The sequence below is a fragment of the Ursus maritimus genome, unplaced genomic scaffold, assembly GCF_017311325.1.
Source record: "Ursus maritimus isolate PB19 unplaced genomic scaffold, ASM1731132v1 scaffold_2, whole genome shotgun sequence".
In the NCBI taxonomy this organism is placed as follows: Eukaryota; Metazoa; Chordata; class Mammalia; order Carnivora; family Ursidae; genus Ursus; species Ursus maritimus.
Window position 1 is genome coordinate 2,212,704 of NW_024424452.1, and position 18,669 is coordinate 2,231,372.

Genomic DNA, 18,669 nt, shown 5'->3' on the forward strand with positions numbered 1-18,669 from the left:
AAGAATGTGAACTCCGCTGTTGTTGGATGAGGTAGTCTTTGATGTCAATAATATCCAGCTGATTGACAGGGTTAAGTTCAACTGTGTCCTTACTGATTTTCTGCCAGCTGGATCTGTCCCTTTCTGAGAGGGAGTTTTGAAGTCTCCATGATAATGGACTCATCTACTTCTCCTTATGATTTTATCAGTTTTTGTCTCATGTGGTTTGATGCTATGCTGTTAGGAGCATCATGTTAAGAACTCTTATGTCTTCTTGGAGAACTGACTCCTTTATCATAATGCAATGCTCTTCTTTGTTCCTAATAACTTTCCTTACTTTGAAGTCTGCTCTGTGTGAAGTAATTGTAGCTATTCCTGCTTTCTTTTGACTATTGTTAGCATGGTATATTATTTTCCCCATCTATTTACTTTTAATCACTATATGTCTTTATATTTAAAGTGGGTTTTTTTTTGGGGGGTAGACTATAGTTGGGTTGTTTTTTGATTCACTCTAAGAATCTCTGTCTCTTAATTGGTACACTTAGACCACTGACATTCAGAGTTATTATCAATATACATGGATTGATATTATATTTGTTACTGTTTTCTATTTGTTACCTTTGTTCATTGTTATTTTTGTCTTCCACTCTATTTCTGCCTTTTGCATATAATTGTTTTTTTTCCCTTCAATTTTTATTGTGGTAAAACATACATAAAATTTACCATCTTAACCATTTTTAAGGATACACTTCAGGAGTATTAAATATATTCACAATGTTGTAAAACCATCACCATCATCTTCCATAACTTTTAATCTTATAAAGCAGAAACTCTACGGCCATTAAACAATAACTCCCCATTCTTCCCTGCTCCCAGCCCCTGGCAACCACCATTTACTTTTTCTCTATGATTTTGAATACTCGAAGTATCTCATATAAGGAGAATCATAGAGTTTTTCTCTTTTTGTGGACTGGCTTATTTCACTTAGCATAGTATCTTCAAGGTGTATCCATGCTATTGCTTCAAAGTACAGGGCTTCCTCCCTTTTCCAGGCTGAATAATATTCTACTGTAGGCATATACTACATTTTGTTTATTCACTTAACCTTGATAGACCCTTAGGTTGCTTTCATGTTTTAGCTCTTCTGAATAAGCTGCTATGAACACGGGTGTGCAAATATCTCTTCAAGACCTTGCTTTTCATCCTTTTCTGTATACCCAGAAATGGAATTACTGGATCATACGGTAATCCTATTTTTACCTTTTTGATGAACTGCCATACTGTTTTCCACAGCAGCCACACCGTACAATCCCAATCTCAACAGAGCACAAGGATTCTGATCTCTCCACATCCTTGCCAGAACTTGTTCTTTTCTATTATTTTTATCGTAGTGCCCCTCATGGGTATGAGGCGCTATCTCACTGTAGTTTTGATTTGCACTTCTCTAATAATCAGTGATGTGGAGCATCTTCTCTTACGCGTATTGTCTATTTGTATATCCTCTTTGGAGACATGTCCATTCAAGTCTAATGCTCATTTTTTGAATTGGGTAGTTTGTTTTTTTGTGGTTGAGTTTTGAGAATTCTCAGTATAGTCTAGATATTAATCTTTTATCACATATGTAACTTACAAATATTTTCTCCCATTCAGTGGGTTGCTCTTTTATTATGTTGATGTCTTTTGATGCACAAATTTTACATTTTTCATGTAGAATTCAAATTGCGTATTTTTTCTTTTGTTGCCTCTACCTTTGGTGTCACATCCAAGAAATGACTGCCAAATCTCATGTCATAAAGTTATGCCCCATGTTTTCTTCTAAGATTTTATAGTGTTAGGCCTTACATTTAGGTCTACAATGCATTTTAACTTTTGTATGCAGTGTTAGGTAAGGGTCCAACCTCACCCTTTCACATGTGGGTTTCCAGTTTTTCCAGCACCATTCATTGAAAAGACTGTCCTTTCCCTAATGAGTGTTACTGGCGCCCTTGTCAAAAATCATCTGAGCATAGCACAAGGATTTACTGCTGGGTTTTCTATTGTATTCCGCTGATTGATATGTGTCTTTGTGCAGGTACCACATGATTTGGATTACTATAACTCTGTAGCAAGTTCTGAAATCAGAAAGCATGAGTACTCCATTTGTTCTTCTTTTTCCAGACTCTCTTAGCTATTTCAGGTCCCTTGAGATTTCATGAGCTTCATAAAGAGTATTTATTTATTAAGTAGTCTCCCTGCCCAACATGGGGCTTGAACTCACAACCCTGAGACCGAGTCACATGCTCTACTGACTGAGCCAGCTAGGTGCTCCCTCTCTTTTATTATTAATAGAAAAAAATCATTACGATTTTGACTGGATTGTACTGAAATTGTAGATCACTTTGGGTAGTATGGACATCTTTTTTTTTTTTAATTGATTTATTTGAGAGAGAGAGAAAGCATGAGAGGAGGGAAGGGCCGAGGGAGAAAGAGAAGCAGAATCCCCGCTGAGCAGGGAGCCCAACATGGGGCTTGATCCCAGGACCCCAGGATCATGACCTGAGCTGAAGGCAGATGCTTAACCAACCAAGCCCTGTAATGACGTCTTAAAATACAAAATCTTCCAATCCATGAACATGAGATGTGTTTCCATTTATTTATGTCTTCTTTAATTTCTTTCAGCATTATTTGTAGTTTTCATTCGTAAGTCTTTTCCTTTCTTGGCTAATTCTAAGTTTTTTTTTTTTTTTTTTGATGCTACTTTAAATGGAACTGTTTTCATAATTTCCTTTTCAGATTGTTCACTGTTAGTGTATAAAAATGCAAATGATTTTTGCATGTTCACTTTGTATCTTGTTACTTTGCTGGATTCATTAATTAGCTCCAACAGGATTTATGTGTAATCTTTAAGGTTTTCTACATATAAAATTATGTCATCTATGAACAGATAATTTTACTTCTTCCTTTCTAATTTGGATGTCTTTTCTTTTTCTTGCATACTGCTCTGGCTAGAACTTCTGGTACTTCGTTGAACAGAAGTAGTAAAAGTAGGCAGCCTTGTCTTGTTCCTGATCTTAGAGGAAAGGCTTTCAAGTCTCTCACCACTTAGTATGTTAGTGGTAAGTTTTTCATATGACTTTAATCATATGGAAGTAATTTCCATTCATTCATAACCTGTTGACTGTGTTTATCAAAGGGTATTGAATTTTGTCAAATGCTTTTTCTGCATTGAGAATATCATGTGTTCTTCATCCTTCATTCTGTTAACATGGGGTATTACAATGATCGGTTTTCATATGTTGAACCATCCTTGCATTCCCAGGATAAATGAGCACTTGGTTATGGTACACAATCCTTTTAATATGCCACTGAATTCGGTCTGCTAGTGTTTTGTGAGGATTTTTGCATTTATGTTTGTAAGGGATACTGGTTTTCTTACAGTGTTTGGCTTTAGTATCAGGGTAATGACAGCTTCACAGAATGAGTTAGGAAGTGTTTCCCTCCCCTCTCGTGTCCTCATTTTTGGAGAAAAAGTTTGAGAAGGATTGGTATTAGTTCTTTTTTAAATATTTGGTAGAATTCACCAGTGAAGGCATCATGTTCAGAGCTGTTCTCTGTCATATTTCTGATTACTGATTCAATATCCTTACCATTCAGATTTTCTACTTCTACATAATTCAGTCTGGATAGGTTTTGTGCTTCTAGGAATTTGTCCCACTTCATCTAGGTTATCAAATTTGTTAGCATACAACTGTTCATAGTTCTTATAACCCTTTCTATTTCTGTAGAATCAGTGGTAAGTCCCCATTTTCATTTCTGGTTTTAGAACTTGAATCTTTTGTCTTAGTCCATCTCACTAAAGTTTGTTGATTGTGTTGGTCTTTTTGAAAAACGACCTTTTGCTTTCATTAATTTTCTTTATTGTTTTTCTGTTCTGTATTTCATCTATCACTGCTCTCATCTTTTATTTCTCCCCTTCTGCTAGGTTCGGTTTAGTTTGTTCTTGTTCTAGTTCCTTCTGTTGTAAAACTAGGTTGATTTGAGATCTCTCTTGTTTTTATAATGTCAGTAGTTATGGCTATAAATTTCCCCTTTAGCACGGCTTTTACTGCACCCTGTAAATCTTGGTGTGTTTTTGTTTTCATTCATTTCTAAATATTTTCTAAGTTCCCTTGTGAATTCTTCTTTGACCCACTGGTTGAGTATGCTGTTCAATTTCCACAGATTGGTGAACTTTTCAGTTTTACTTCTATTACTGACTTCTAACTTCATCCTGTTGTGATTAAAGAAGATAATTTTTATGATATCTTTTTAACACTACTTGGACTTATCTGTAGTCTAAGTTAGTGGTCTACCCTGGAAAATGTCCCACGTACACTGGAGAAGTGTGTGGGCTGTCGTTGTTGGGTAGTTGGTATATGTCTGTTAGATCTGATTGTTCATTGTGTTGCTTACTTTCTTTATTTCCATCCTTATCTCTGTCCAGTTGTTCTGTTCATTATTGAGAGTGGGGTGTTGAAGTCTATGGCTGTTATCGTACAACTGTCTATTTCTCCCTTTGTCACTTTTTGCTTCATATATTTTGATGGTCTGTTGTTAGGTGCATACATGTTAATAACTCGTATCTTCTTGTTGTACTGAACCTTTTATTAATACATAAGCCTTTGTTTCTTGCAACCTTTTTTTTTTTTTTTTAGGTCTATTCTGTTGGATATTAGCATAGCCACCCTACTCTCTTCTGCTAACTATTTATATGGAATATTTTTTTCCATCCTTTCACTTTCAATCTATCTGTGTCTTTGAGTTTAAAATGAGTCTTTTGAAGGCAGGAAATAGTTGGACCATGTGTTTTCATCCATTCTGCAAGTCTCTGTATTTGACTGCAGAGTTTAATCAATGTACACTTAAAATAATTACTGGTAGGGAGGGCCCTACCTTTGCCATTTTGCTATTTGTTTTCTATATACCTTGTAGCTTTTATATTCATTTCCTGCATTACTATTTTCTTTTATGTTCAGTTGAAAGTAGTGAATTTTTAAAAAATTAGAGAGAGAGAGCACACACATGTGTGAGCAAAGAGGGGGCAGGGGAGGGAAAGAGAATCTCAAGCGGACTCCCTGCTGAGTGTGGAGCCCAAAGTGGGGGTTGATCTCACAACCCTGAGATCATACCTGGAGCCAAAATCAAGAGTTGGATGCTTAACCAACTGAGCCACCCAGGCGCCATGAAAGTAGTGAAAGATTTAAAATTCCTTTCTCATCTCCCTTTGTGTATAAAAAAGAATGAACTACCAATAATGTAACAACACAGATAAATCTTGGTCATTACACTGAACAATTAAGCCAGATTTAAGGGCATAAATTATTCCAGTTAAGTGGACTTCAAAAACAGGTAAAACACTAATCTATAGTGATAAAAATCCCAGTGGTATCACTGGGAGGTGGTATCAACTGGAAAGAAGCAGGAGGAACTTTCTGGGATGCTGAAATTTTTGTTTTAGACCAGGTGGTGGTTATACGAGTAGATACACAGGTAAACTTCATTGAGCTGTATACAAGTAAGATTTCTTCATTTTACGTATTATCAATTATTCTTCAGTTAGTAAGCAAATGAGACACCTCTACGTGGTCACTAGAGTAATTACATGAAAAGGACAAAGAATACCAAGTGCTGGTAAGGAGGGGAAGTGGCTGAATCTGAACTCTGCTGGTGGAGTAGAAAGTGATAGAAATGCTGTGAAAAAGCTCCTGAAACTGAACATATGCATGTCCTTTGTCCCAGTGACTCCACTTCCAGAACACCTGACAGCAATGCCTACATCTCTTCATCGAAAGACACATGCTAGAATATTCATAGTAACACGTTCTGTCAAAATCCCGAGTGCCCATGGCAGTGCATGTTAAATTGCGCGATATTCACATAAGAGAATCCTGTACACCAATGAGAATGGAGGATTTACAGCTCAGGCCACAATGCGGATGAATCTCATGAAACATGATGCTAAAGGAAAGAAGACAGTTTCAGAAGAGTAAATACTGTATGTTGCTCTATATTTTAAGTACAGAAACAGGTGAAACTCTTCTATGCTGTTGAAGGTCAGGATTGGTTATTTCTGGAGAGTGGGAGGTAGTGACTAAAGAACAGGGATCTGCGGGTGCTGGTAATTTTGCATCCTGATTTGGGTGCTGGTTACATGGATGTGTTCTGTTTGTGAAAACTGAGTTAATATATATCCACTTCTTTTTATATATAATGTATAATGCACACATACATACACGTGTGTAACAAATTCTTCAACCAAAGTATTTTAAAAATGAAACAGGGAAAAGTAACAGGCAGTGGTGAGTGGGATCGTGATGTTAATTAAGAAAATCAGGGAAAACTTCCCTAAGAAGGTAACATTTGAATCAACTTATCTAAGACGTAGGAGGCAGAGTATGCCAGGCAGAGAGAACAGCCCAGTGCAAAGACCCTGAGGCCAGACTGCTCAGAATGCTGAAGGAATAGCAAGGCTGGTAAGCTTGGTGCAGAATGAAGAGAAGGAGGTGGGAGTGTGGGGAAACGGGAATCCACATCATTAATTCATCAAACGTCTTAATTACGTAAGGTGCAGCTAAAGCATAAAGTTCAGGAACGTAAGTCACCACCTGTTACTGAATATTCCTTTCAGACTTAGATTTGTCTTCCTTTTTACACAAACCGCTTTCAAGGACGAATAACACCAAACAAATATAAGAACAAAAATATGCACAAAGCCTTGTCTATTAGTTGTTTCTTAAAAAAAAAAAAAAAAAGACAATGTTGCACATACTTATGAAACAAAATGCGTATTTGAAGAGCCAACTTCTTACTTGGGGTTTGGTTTATGGTTCACGCATAGCGGCCGGCACAGTTAAGCACCCACTATATGGGAATCACTATAAATATCATAATCAATAATAATATTCTAAAAACAGTGTGAATTGTATAATTCACGTTACTGACATCCCTCATTTAAGTTTGCTGGTAACATACTTTCCTTATAGAATTTGAACTTTTCACTATATTATGAATTACCTAACATTTTAAAAGTTTTTGAATAGATCATGCATATAGTACAAAATTCACAAAGTTTAAACAAGAGGGTGGTGGAGCCCTGGAGAAATAGGTCTCCCAGCTACCAAGGTCTCAGGTTTGATCAAATTATCCCTTTTCTGGAGTTGGTACACTGCTTTTTCCTGATTTTACAACCTTGTTTGGGGTTAAATACCACGATATAAGTTGGCTGGAATGAGTCATTGGCCAGCCAGAATGGTCTCTGGAGACTAGGATTTAAGTAAGAAGTTCTGGACGAAAAAGAGCAGCAGGTCAAGAATAACAGAGAAAAGGAAAAATAACCTGGAAATGGAGCCTGATTCCCAGTGTCCGTCTTAGTCTGCAGAACTCAGGAGGACCACCGTGTCCTGTGTCTCAGGAAGAACTGTGAACTGCAGCTCTCTGCCAGTGTCATTAATAAATGCAGCTGAAACATGTGTGGCAACGCCGGCCCCCCGCCAGTCTTTCTCTGGCTACAGATCCTTCTGCAATTCTGTAGTGCCCATGACATCAGTAAAGGGAAGGGACAGGTCCCCCATGGACTAAAACGGGGGGCATGAGGCCATCCTGCAAGGGGAGCTACAGGAGGAGATACCTGAAATCTGAGAATCAGAGAGCATGAAAAGGAGAGGAGAGAAAGGTGGCCCATGATGAGCAAGGTGACAACAGAGCCAGGGTCGGACACCGGTACCCAACAATCACATCGGGAGCACAACCAGGTGGGAGAAGGGGGGGGGGGGCTGTGGGCTGTCGGCACTTCAGGAACATGGGTTACTGTGGAGTCACCGATTTCCTGTGCTCAGGCAAAACCAGGACAGTCATGTTTGGCGTCCCATCATACTGCCTGGGAAGTACAAACACAGAAATGGGCTCTGGAGAACTTGCTAAAACACCCCAGAATGATGTAAAATACCCATGCAGTGGGCCTGGGCCAAACTGAGTTCTTTTTATGTCAAATATCACCTAAGGGATGAAATCAAAGCCTCGTCAGACAAGTTCCGACCAGAAGTGTCCATCCCGGGGTACCGCGTCACAGCACCAGAGCACCCATCCCCACCACCAGCGGGGTCTGCGGGAACTTCACAATCAAGCTGGCACAGGGAAAGAGCATACAGCAAACCGGGAATACAAATGAACTTGTGTTTCAAGGACGAAGCCCCGTTTACTGAGCAGGGGTTCCGGTAACCAGTTTTGTTACCACCACACCAGATTAAGGGCAGAGGAGGAAGGCAAAAGGCAGAGATTCGTTGTCTTGGGCTTGTCAGGGCTGAGTGCGTCTCAGAGCAGCTCTACTATGAACACGGCAGCATTCCAAACGTCCTACATTTGAGTCCCCGAGCAAACGTGAACCTTGGTCCCTCCTTTCTCTCCCTGAATTCTGCTTTTCTCAAAATTCAGGGAGCTGGGGTCTCCTTTAAAATAAAAATTTTAATGCAGTCTAATACTCTGGGTTCAAAACTCTTAGAAAGGAGGGAGGACAATCCTATTTTAATTAGAAAGGCATCCTTTTTCCAACGCATAAAAATAACACAGATCTAGTCATGCTGCCAAACACATAAAACGTGTCTTCTTATAGAAATGCAGAAACACAGAGGACTGAAGTGAGCTGAGGAAGAGAGGTTGGCTAACAGCCTTTGGGAAAGGAAGTAGGGAAGAGGGAGCAAGGGCAGGGTCACCGCAGTCGCTGAAAGTTTGTGTCCGTTCCCCCACCCCATGTGACAGGACTGGGAGGTGGGGGCTTTGGAACGTAAACGGGCTGACCAGAGGTCTTGAGGGAGGAGCCCCATGATAGGATTAGTGCTCTCCCTCTGAAGAGGGAAGAGTCCAGAGCTTGCTCTGAGCGTGCACCAAGATGAGGGCCCTTGCCAACACCCAAACCAGCAGGCACCCCGATTTTGGACCCAGCCTGCAGAACCATGAGAAAGAGATGCCCACTACTGTGCCACCCTGTCTGCGGTGTCCTGTTACAGCAGCTCGAGCTAAGACGGACAGCTGTGCAATCTGCCTCCCCCGATCTGAAAGGCTCACAGGTAACACCTTGGACTTATTTCTAAACCTTGAACTTACAAGCGGCAAGTGCTGCTATACAAGCTTGTGGGGCGCTCCTGGTGACCCCAGCAAAGGTGTTTTCCAGTATCATCCAATCTCTTGACCTACTTGTTAAATGGTCAGCCATCCACACTCTCAGGAATCCCTGAGGAAATGCTCACACACGAATGAGACTTTCCCAAGACTCTCTGGACTTGCTCAGTTGTTAATACTGACGTGCTAGAAAGGCTTAGTGACTTTTAACAAAAACAGGCGTGTTTTACCACAATTAAGAAAAAAAGCAAGAAAGAAAAAAAGGCTTAACAAGTTAATAAATCTGCCATTTCACCTGGCTTTAATGTAAAATTATCAGAAAAGTTCCCCTAAAGACAACAAGAATAGGGCAACCCTTGCTTTCCTAGATGACTCTTTCACGAGACACAACTGAATTTTTCAGTCTGATGACTATTTATCAGTCTTATCAACCTGGCAGTGGCCTCCTTCCTCCGGTGTCCTTGAATGATGGCTTTCGTTAGAAACCCACCGTGAAGGTCTGTCTCTGTGACACTGACCGACAGTCAGGCTTACTCGGACTCGCACACGGGGAGATGCAGGTTTTCTGCTGCAGGTGCTCGGGGGAAGGAAGAAGAGAAGCCTCCGTCGCAGCCCATGGCCCAGTACTGAGTACAGAGGAATTCTAAATCGGCAAACTGGTTTCCTGGACAGACATGTCAGGCCAGCATGATGCTAGGTGTTTTCACCGCTCAGGGCCCATCTAAAAGGAGGCGAGCACCCTCTCTGACAGCTGAGGAACCAAAGCTCCCACAACAGGCAGCAAAAGGGGCCCGAGAGTCCAGGGCTCTCCCCAGTCCTCGGGCTCATTCAGCACATGCTCGAGCGGACCACATTTCTTAAAATCTGCTCAAAGGATATGGGAGACAAGAAGGGGAGGTGATACTGCAGTCCTCTGAAACTTTCAGATTAACAGCACATTTCAGCTAACCAAAATTATTCAGACACCCCGATTTTGGACCACCCCGATTTTGAACCTTCTTTCAGGAACAATGCAAAAGATTTATGAAATTGTTTTCTGCAGACATTAATTTTTATAATTCATTTTAAAATGTTTTCATGGCTTTTTCTGATTATAAAATATATTTCTACCATGATTAAAAATAATTTTTAAAATATACATTTTTGCAATTATAGAAATATAAAATAAAAAGTAACAACTGGAATAGTTCAGTGGATATCATTTACTTAAGGTTTTAATTTTCTGTGTGTTAGTATATATATACACTAATGAGTATACGTGTGTGTGTGTGTATATATACTTTTTCTCTTTCTTATAGATGTACTGCTTCTTGATCTGTTTCCACTTGATGCGTCCGTGTACAAGCCTCTCTTTTAGCTTCTCTACTAGCTCTGATTCACGGTCAGCAGCCTCATGGGTGGTCAGCCAGTCCCTCCTGGAGAGTATTCGGGCTGTTTTCCCTTTGTTTTAGCATTTATGAGCAATACATTCAACATTCTCTACTCATAATCTTTGCACATTCATCTAAGTATATTTTCCCTTTCAAACCCTTATCATTATTACTAAGAACTAGGGCATGACATAAGACAAGTGCATTAAGACATAAATGTCTGGCTGAACTGTAAACACCACAACCACCGCGGTCAGCGTGAACCATGAACAGCGCCCACCCTGACCTGTAAACTGAACCACCGTCTGATGCTGGAGGCAACATCTCCCAACTCCTCCCTGTAGTCCAATCACCTGCATGGGTACTTAACCAGGGGGCTGCGCTGCCCTGTAATCCTACGGTAATACACCTTCGTGCTGGCCTTCTTTGGTTTAACATCATAACACCTGTTGACAGGAGCTGCCCTTTGTCCATTTTCACTGCAGTACTCAGGAATAAGAAATTATTTACCCATTTGACTGCTGAGACGCATTTGGCTTGTTTCCGATTATGAATAATGCTGCCATATGCACATGTACACACACACCTTTCTGTAAACCCAGGAGTGGGACTACTGAGCCACAGGGAATGCAGATCCAAAACGTGAGCAAATAATATCCATCTGTTTTCTACACGAGATACAATTTATATGCTCACCAGCACCAGGGCTTACGAGAGTTCCTATTACTCCACAACCTTGCCAATTCTCGGGATTGCAAATGGTTTAATTTTGCAAATATGGTGAGCATATAATATCATTTCACTGTTTAAAAAATGTCTATCAAGGGGCGCCTGGGTGGCTCAGTTGGTTAAGCGTCTGCCTTCAGCTTGGGTCATGATCCCAGGGTCCTGGAATCAAGCCCCACATCTAGCTCCCTGCTCAGCAGGGAGCTTGCTTCTCCCTCTCCCTCTGTCCCCCCATCCGTCCCGCCCCACTAGTGTACTCTCTCTCTCAAATAAATACAGTCTTTAAAAAAAAAAAAGTCCGTTAAGCCTTTAACCCATTTTTCTATTGAATTGCCTATTTCTTGTGGATTTGTGGAAGTTCTTGAAACATTCTGGACACTCTTCCTTTGTCAGCTTTAGAGGACGAACATCTTCTCCACTCCCACAGCTGGTGGGGTCTCTGGATGAACGAAGTTCTTAATTTGATGGCAGTCAAATTATTAACCTTTTCTTTTGCATTTATTTGCATTAAACATTTTTTTTTTTTTTTTTTTTAGCTCACACATGAATGGGGAAGGCGTGGTGGGGCGGAAGGAGAGCGAGAGAGAGAATCTCAAGCAGACTCCCTGGCTCAGCACGGAGTCCGACGCGGGGCTCAATCTCATGACAATGAGATCATGACCTGAGCAGAAATCAAGAGTCAGACACTTCACCGACTGAGCCACCCAGGCGCCCCTGCATTTGCACCTCTAATCACTTAAATTGTTCCCTGTACATACAGATTGCACTATACTACCTCTTAAAAAATAATAGTTTTGCTTTTCATATTTAGGTCTCTAATCCGTTTGAAATTGGGTGTGTATGCACAGGGTCCGATTTCACTGTTCTCCACATAGTTCCACCAATTTACTTATCTTATTCTGCTACACCAATTCCCCACTGTATTGGTTATTAATTAAAAAAAAAAAAACCCACAAATCTCAGTGTCGGATTTATTAGAGAAGGGGTTAGTAAACTTTTTTTTTTTCCTCTAAAGGTCCAGATGGGAAATATTTTAGGCTTTGTGAACCACATATGGTCATCTTACTGCATATTCTTCTTTTTCTTTAAGCTTTTAAAAATGTAAAAAACATTCTTAGCTGGGGGTCCAAACAAAAACACTCCACATGAAAGTTAGCTTGCAGGCCGTGTTGGTGACCTTCACCAAGAGCAAGTCCCTCCTACTTTATTTTTCTTTAAAAGTCCTCAGGGGAGTACAAATCAAAACCACAAGGAGAAGAAGAATAGAAAGCTGGAAGACTTACACCTCCTAATTTCAAAATTTACTACAAAGCTACAATAATCAAAATAGTGTGTTACTGGCCTAGGATAAACACACAGACCAACAGAATAGGAAATAAACCCAACATGTATGACCAACTGATTTTCATCCATGGGGCCAAGACCACTCGATGCGGAAAGGACAGATATTCAATAAACGGTGCAGGGACCACCAGATGACAATGTGCAAAAGAATGAAGTTGGACCCCTACCTCATTCCATACACAAAAATTAACTCAAAAATGGATCAACAATCAAAATGTAAGAGGACAACCTAAATGTAAAAAGAAAACATGGGGTAAATCTTCCTAATCTTGTGTTTGGTGGTGATTTCTTAAATTTGACACCAAAAGCATGCCCAACTAAAGAAAAAATAGTAGACCTAGAAAATAGGTTTTTTTTTTTTCTTTCTTTTTTTTTTTTTAAAGATTTTATTTATTTATTTGACAGAGATAGAGACAGCCAGCGAGAGAGGGAACACAAGCAGGGGGAGTGGGAGAGGAAGAAGCAGGCTACCAGCGGAGGAGCCTGATGCGGGGCTCGATCCTGGAACGCCGGGATCACGCCCTGAGCCGAAGGCAGACGCTTAACGACTGTGCCACCCAGGCGCCCCTGTTTTTCTTTTTTTTTAAATTAATCTTGCTTAGGACTCATTGGGATTCTTGACTGTGATCTTTACCAGCCATTATCTCTTCCGATAGTGCCTTTGCTCCAGTCTTCTTTCTGTAACTCTTGCTGAAATGTACATTAGACCTTCTCCCACCAGGCTCCATGCCTCTCAGCTGAGCTTTCTTATTTTCCCTGTTTCTGTCTTTCTGTTCTATGATCTTGAAATTTGCTTCCTGTATTTTTTCTACTTTATTAGTATTCTCTTTTATTGAGCCCAAACTACTGTCTAACACATCCACTGAGTTTTAATTTTGGCTTTGTGTTTTTCAATTCTAGAAGTTCTTTTAAAATATGTTAAGTCACATTCAATAGTTCCCAGTTTTTTTTCCTGAAGATGTTTTCTAACTTTTATTTTCTTAAACACATTAAGTATCATTGTTTTACTTTTATTTTATTTTATTTTAATTTAATTTTTAAGTAGGCTCCATGCTCAGCACAGAGCCCAACACAGGACTTGAACTCACAACCCTGAGATCAAGATGTGAGCTGAGACCAAGAGCCGGCTGCTTCACTGACTGGGCCACCCAGGTGTCCCACGTATAGTTGTTTTAAAATCTGTGTCTGGTAAGCCCACTATCTAAACATTATGGGTCAGATTCTGCTGTCCTTTCTTCTGGTTCTAGGCACTGTGCCTTGTTTCCTTGTGATTCTGGCTATCTCTGGGATGCTCCCCCAACCCCTGTCCTTAAAAACACTTCTGGGGAATCTCCAAGGTTTAGGATGAAACTTCTTTTCCAGAGAGGCTTCCATTTGTTTCTACCGGGTACTCAGGCACACTACCTGTGTGGTGTCACTTTAAACTAAACTCACAGCACTGGGGTTTCTTGGACCACCTCGCGAAGCGGAACACCAAGTCCTCAAGGGAGCCTGCCTACAGACGGGTTTCCTTTTGCCTTCCCCGCCTCCCTGCCCTGGCTCTACGGCCAGGCAATGCTCTCCACTCTCCCCATTTTGTGGGTTTACTTTTGGTTCACCCCCTGCCCTGCCCCCTGAGGTCACTACAGAGGAGTGTCCTATCAGATTCCTCCACTTGGGCAATCCGAAGTCCACCTCCTTTTGAGACCCTGAGAAGTCTATGAAACACGGCAGTTCGGGTTCATGGTTTAGATCGGCGAACGTCTCAGGGAAACAGCTGCCAGGGCTCGGCTCACCTCTGCAGGGCTCATGTTCTCAGGGGTTGGCCTGGCGAGTCCTTACGATCTTCTCGGCACTTGGAGGCCTTCATGAAGTTGGTTTCAACATTCTCTCTAGCATTTTAAGTTATCTGCGGCAGAAGTCTCTGGATAACTAGTCTGCGGTAATTAGAAGCCTGAAATCTCACAGTTACTGCTTCCGAGTGAATTCCTTGGAAGATGAATTACTGCCAGAGGAAGTGACACTTTGTGTTTTGATGCACACCGAGCAACTGAACCACTTTACTCTCCAGCCCTTACGGATGACAGGACCTACTTCCCAGGACCTCTATCAGCCCAAGGATTTCTTCTTCATAATCACAACCAGTCAGGCTGACAAAAGGTCACTTCATGGGGCGTCTGGGAGGCTCAGTCGGTTCAGCGTCCGACTCCTGGTTTCAGTTCAGGTTGTGATCCCAGGGTTGTGAGATCCAGCCCCACGCTGGGCTCCACGCTCTGTGGGGAGTCTGCTTGAGATTCTCTCTCCCTCTGCCCCTCCCCCTGCAAGTGTGCTCTAAAATAATCTTGAAGATTCACTTCATTACTGCTTTAATTTGCACTTTGCAAGGTTAGCAGGGAGGATGGCGGTTTTACTTCTTCCACGGTCCTCACATACCATTCATAAGGGCTCCTCGTGCTGCAGCTGTTTCGTACATCTCAACATACTAAAAAACATCTTTGTTATATGTTGTGATTTCTTCCTAATTTGTCATTTCCTTTTTAACTTTCTTTGTGCTGATGTTTGCCATACAAAAGTGAAAAATGTTTACTTGGTCAAATCCATTATTCTTTCTCTTGACGTTTCTGGCCTAACCAAAATATTCCATTATTTTGAGTCACACCTCAGAGACGCTGCAGGTTCGGTTCCAGACCACTGCAATCAAGTGAACATCAGAATTAAGCTGGTCAAGTGAATTTTTTGGTTTCCCACAACACGTAGAAACTATGTTTAAACTATACTGTAGTCTGTTAAGTGTGCAGTAGCACTACATCTAGAAATGTCTAAGTAAGAAATGCTTTACGGCTGGAAATACACACCAGCATCTCAGCCTTCAGGGAGTCACGGTCTTTTCTGCTGGTGGAGGGTCCTGCCTCGACGTCGGCGGCTGCTGACTGATCAGGGTGGTGGCTGCTGAAGGCTGGGGTGGCCGTGCAATACAATGTCTTACAATAAGACAGCAATGCCGTTGGCTGCACTGATGGATTCTTCCTTTCACGAGGGATTTCTCTGTCGTGTGTGATGCTGTTAGATAGCATTTTACCCACAGAACTTTTTTTTGGGCTGCCTGGATGGCTCAGTCGGTTAAGTGTCTGCCTTTGGCTCAGGTCATGACCCCAGGGTCCTGGGATTGAGTCCTGCAGGGGGCTCCTTGCTCAGTGGGGAGCCCACTTCTCCCTCTGCCTGCTGCTCTCCCTGCTTGTGCTCCCTTAGGCCCCCTCTCTCTCTCTGGCAAATAAATTTAAAAAAATATTTAAAAAAAAAAAGGAACCTTTTTTTTGAGAGAACAAGCGAGCGAGCATAAGTGGGGTTGGGGCGGGGAGCGGTAGAGGGAGAATCAGGCTCCCCACTTAGCAGGAAGCCTGACACGGGCTCAATCCCACGACCCTGGGATCATGACCCGAACCAAAGGCAGATGCTTAACCGACTGAGCCACCCAGGCGCCTCACCCACAGAACTTTCAAAATTGGAGTCAATCTTCCCCAACCCTGCTGCTGCTTTATTAACTAAGTTTAGGCAATATTCTAAATCCTCAGTTGCATTTCAAAAATCCTCACAGCATCTTTATCAGGAGTAGATGCCATCTCAAAAACCCACTTTCTTTGCTCATCCATGAGAAGCAACTCCTCATTCTTTCAAGTGCTGCAATTCGGTCCCATCTTCAGCTCCACTTCTGGTCTCTTGCTCTTTCCATCAACCTCTGATTTGTAAAGAACACACTACCCGCGAAGCGCGATGAAATGAGGTATGCCTGCATATATCGCATTTCCACCTGGACCCTTATGTCACCAGCTTACAAACCCTCCGGAGGCAGAGCGTTAGAGCAACACTATTCACAGGGATCTATGTTAAAATGCTTAACACTTCATATTTTTTCCCCCTGAAGGAGTAGATTTTAGAGGTCCGTAAGTATATAATACTATTCATGATTAATGAAATGAAGGGGAAAGGCCAACATCATGAGCAGGAACACGTAAGTTTCTCACCAGCCCCTGATCCAAGAATAGCACAACTCTGTTTCCTGCTTCTGTGTCCTCAGGCAAGAGCCACCCAGAGGAAAGCTCAGCGTGCCCGCCCCCTCCAGCCCTGGGATCAGGACCCAGCCGGGCCTTCAAAGGCTGCAGCTACTCGGGGTTCTCTGCACTGTAATCCTGGCCAGGCCGTTCATTAGCTGTATCACTGCAGGCGAATTTCTTCAACTCCCAGGCCTCAAACCGTCTCAGTACCAGATAGGAGGATTTGGTTAGAGAATTTCAAGTCCCTTTGACATAAACAGTTAGTTTTAAGAAGGCTGAATTTTCCTCTACGAATCACACTGTGAAATTAACTTAGTTTGAAAGGTTAAACACACACACACACACACACACACACACACACGCACATGCAGGGTACCAAACCGAAACTAATCTCTAGTCTTCTAGTACCTGAAGCAGAACTCCACTTTATCTAGAAATTATTCACTAATTTCTAACGTTTCTGAGCTATTCTTATAAGATAAAAAACGACGCCTTCTTGGTATACGTGGACGTACATGCATGTTTGGCTACACTTGTAGTTGGACAAGCCACGGGCCTCCACACCGTGAGAGCTGCTCAGAAATACACAGGCAGGCGCACGACTGATGCGCGCAGCGAGCTGGATGGATTGCAAGGGCATTACACTGAGACAAACGTCAGCCTCAGAAGGCCCCACGTTCCGGCATTCCAGTCATACAATCTGACAAATTTTAGGGATGGAGAACAAATCAGCAGTTGCCAGGGGCATGGGTGGTGAAGGAAGGGAGTGTGTGACTACGAAGGAGCAGCGCGGGAGATCTCCGCAGTGATGGAGCGGTTCGTCCCATGTCCTGACTCCAGGCGCAGTTACACGTGACACAGATCCGCACACGCATCAGGCACGTGCGCACACACATGTGCACACACACCACACCGAAGTCAATTTCATGGTTTTCTTGTTATACTGGAATCATGTGAGATCTACCCATAGGGGAAATGGGCGAAGGACACAGGGACCTCTCTGTACTACCTCTGCAACTTCCTGTGAATTTATGATTATTTCAAAATAAAAATTAAAAAAAAAGGTGTTATAAAAATAAGCTCCTAGTAACAGACTGTATAAATCAACGGAAACTTGTTCCCAAAAGACGAAAGGAAGTAAAGTGTATCACTGGCAACTCACAAAAGAATTACTATAAATGGCTGATACACATAAGAACCAATAACTATGGGATTTTTCCAGTTTTCAGCTGGTAAAAATTTAAGAGGACTAAAAGAAGCACGGCTGGAGAGTAAACACAGACGGCGGAGGGGATGGGGAGGTCCCCGCTATGCGGCATGAGAAGGTACGCGTGGTAGGAGTAGGAGGAGGGGCTGTTTGCTGACTTGTGTTCGCTAACTCAAGTCCAACTCAGCGCTAAAGGAGCATTTGCAAACCCCGCTGCTCCCCCAGCAGCACAGGAGGGGCTGACGCTTTACCTGGGGGGCATGTGGGTCTCTAAGCTGTCGTAACCTGCCCTCTGCCACTCCTGACCTTGAGACCTGAAGGAAATGAAGGGAGACTGACCTTCACAGAAAGACCGAGACGTGCGGTCTGACGCGTGTCCCTGGGCAGCGGGCATGGATGGCGGGACGCGTTTGCACACAGACACCATGAGCACAGGGTTTATTTCCGTGGGCTCCAGGGGCCGCTCCAGACACACAAGCGGCCTGGAAGTCACTGGCAAAGAGAAATGGACCCTCCAACAGTGTTCTCAATTTAACATATAAAATAAAGTACTGGGCTCAGTATCAGCCACAGGGCTGTGGCCGAGGGAATCCTTAAGCTGGGTGGGCAGTGAGACCGGAGGACCTCCAAGTCCTAAAGACACACAGACCTGACCACTTCTCGTCGCCTCCACCATGATCATGCTGATCTGAGCCACCATCCGTCACCTAGATTATTGTAAAAACCTCCCAACAGGCCTCCCTGTCTCTATTGTCCAAACAGCTGCCAAAACAATCCTGTTAAAATGTAAATCAAACCACAGTGCACCCCTGCCCAAGGACCACGTCCTTCCAGGAGCCCCTCAAAGGCCCCGCATAAATCCCTCTGCTCTGGGAACCCA

The 18,669-nt window shown here is 42.4% G+C and overlaps 1 protein-coding gene across 1 annotated transcript in view; it reads right to left on the reverse strand.

Annotated features, from left to right (window-relative positions):
• GNA12 (G protein subunit alpha 12) overlaps nucleotides 1–18,669 on the reverse strand; it is a 106,334-nt gene that overhangs the window by 35,369 nt on the left and 52,296 nt on the right. The window lies entirely within an intron of this gene.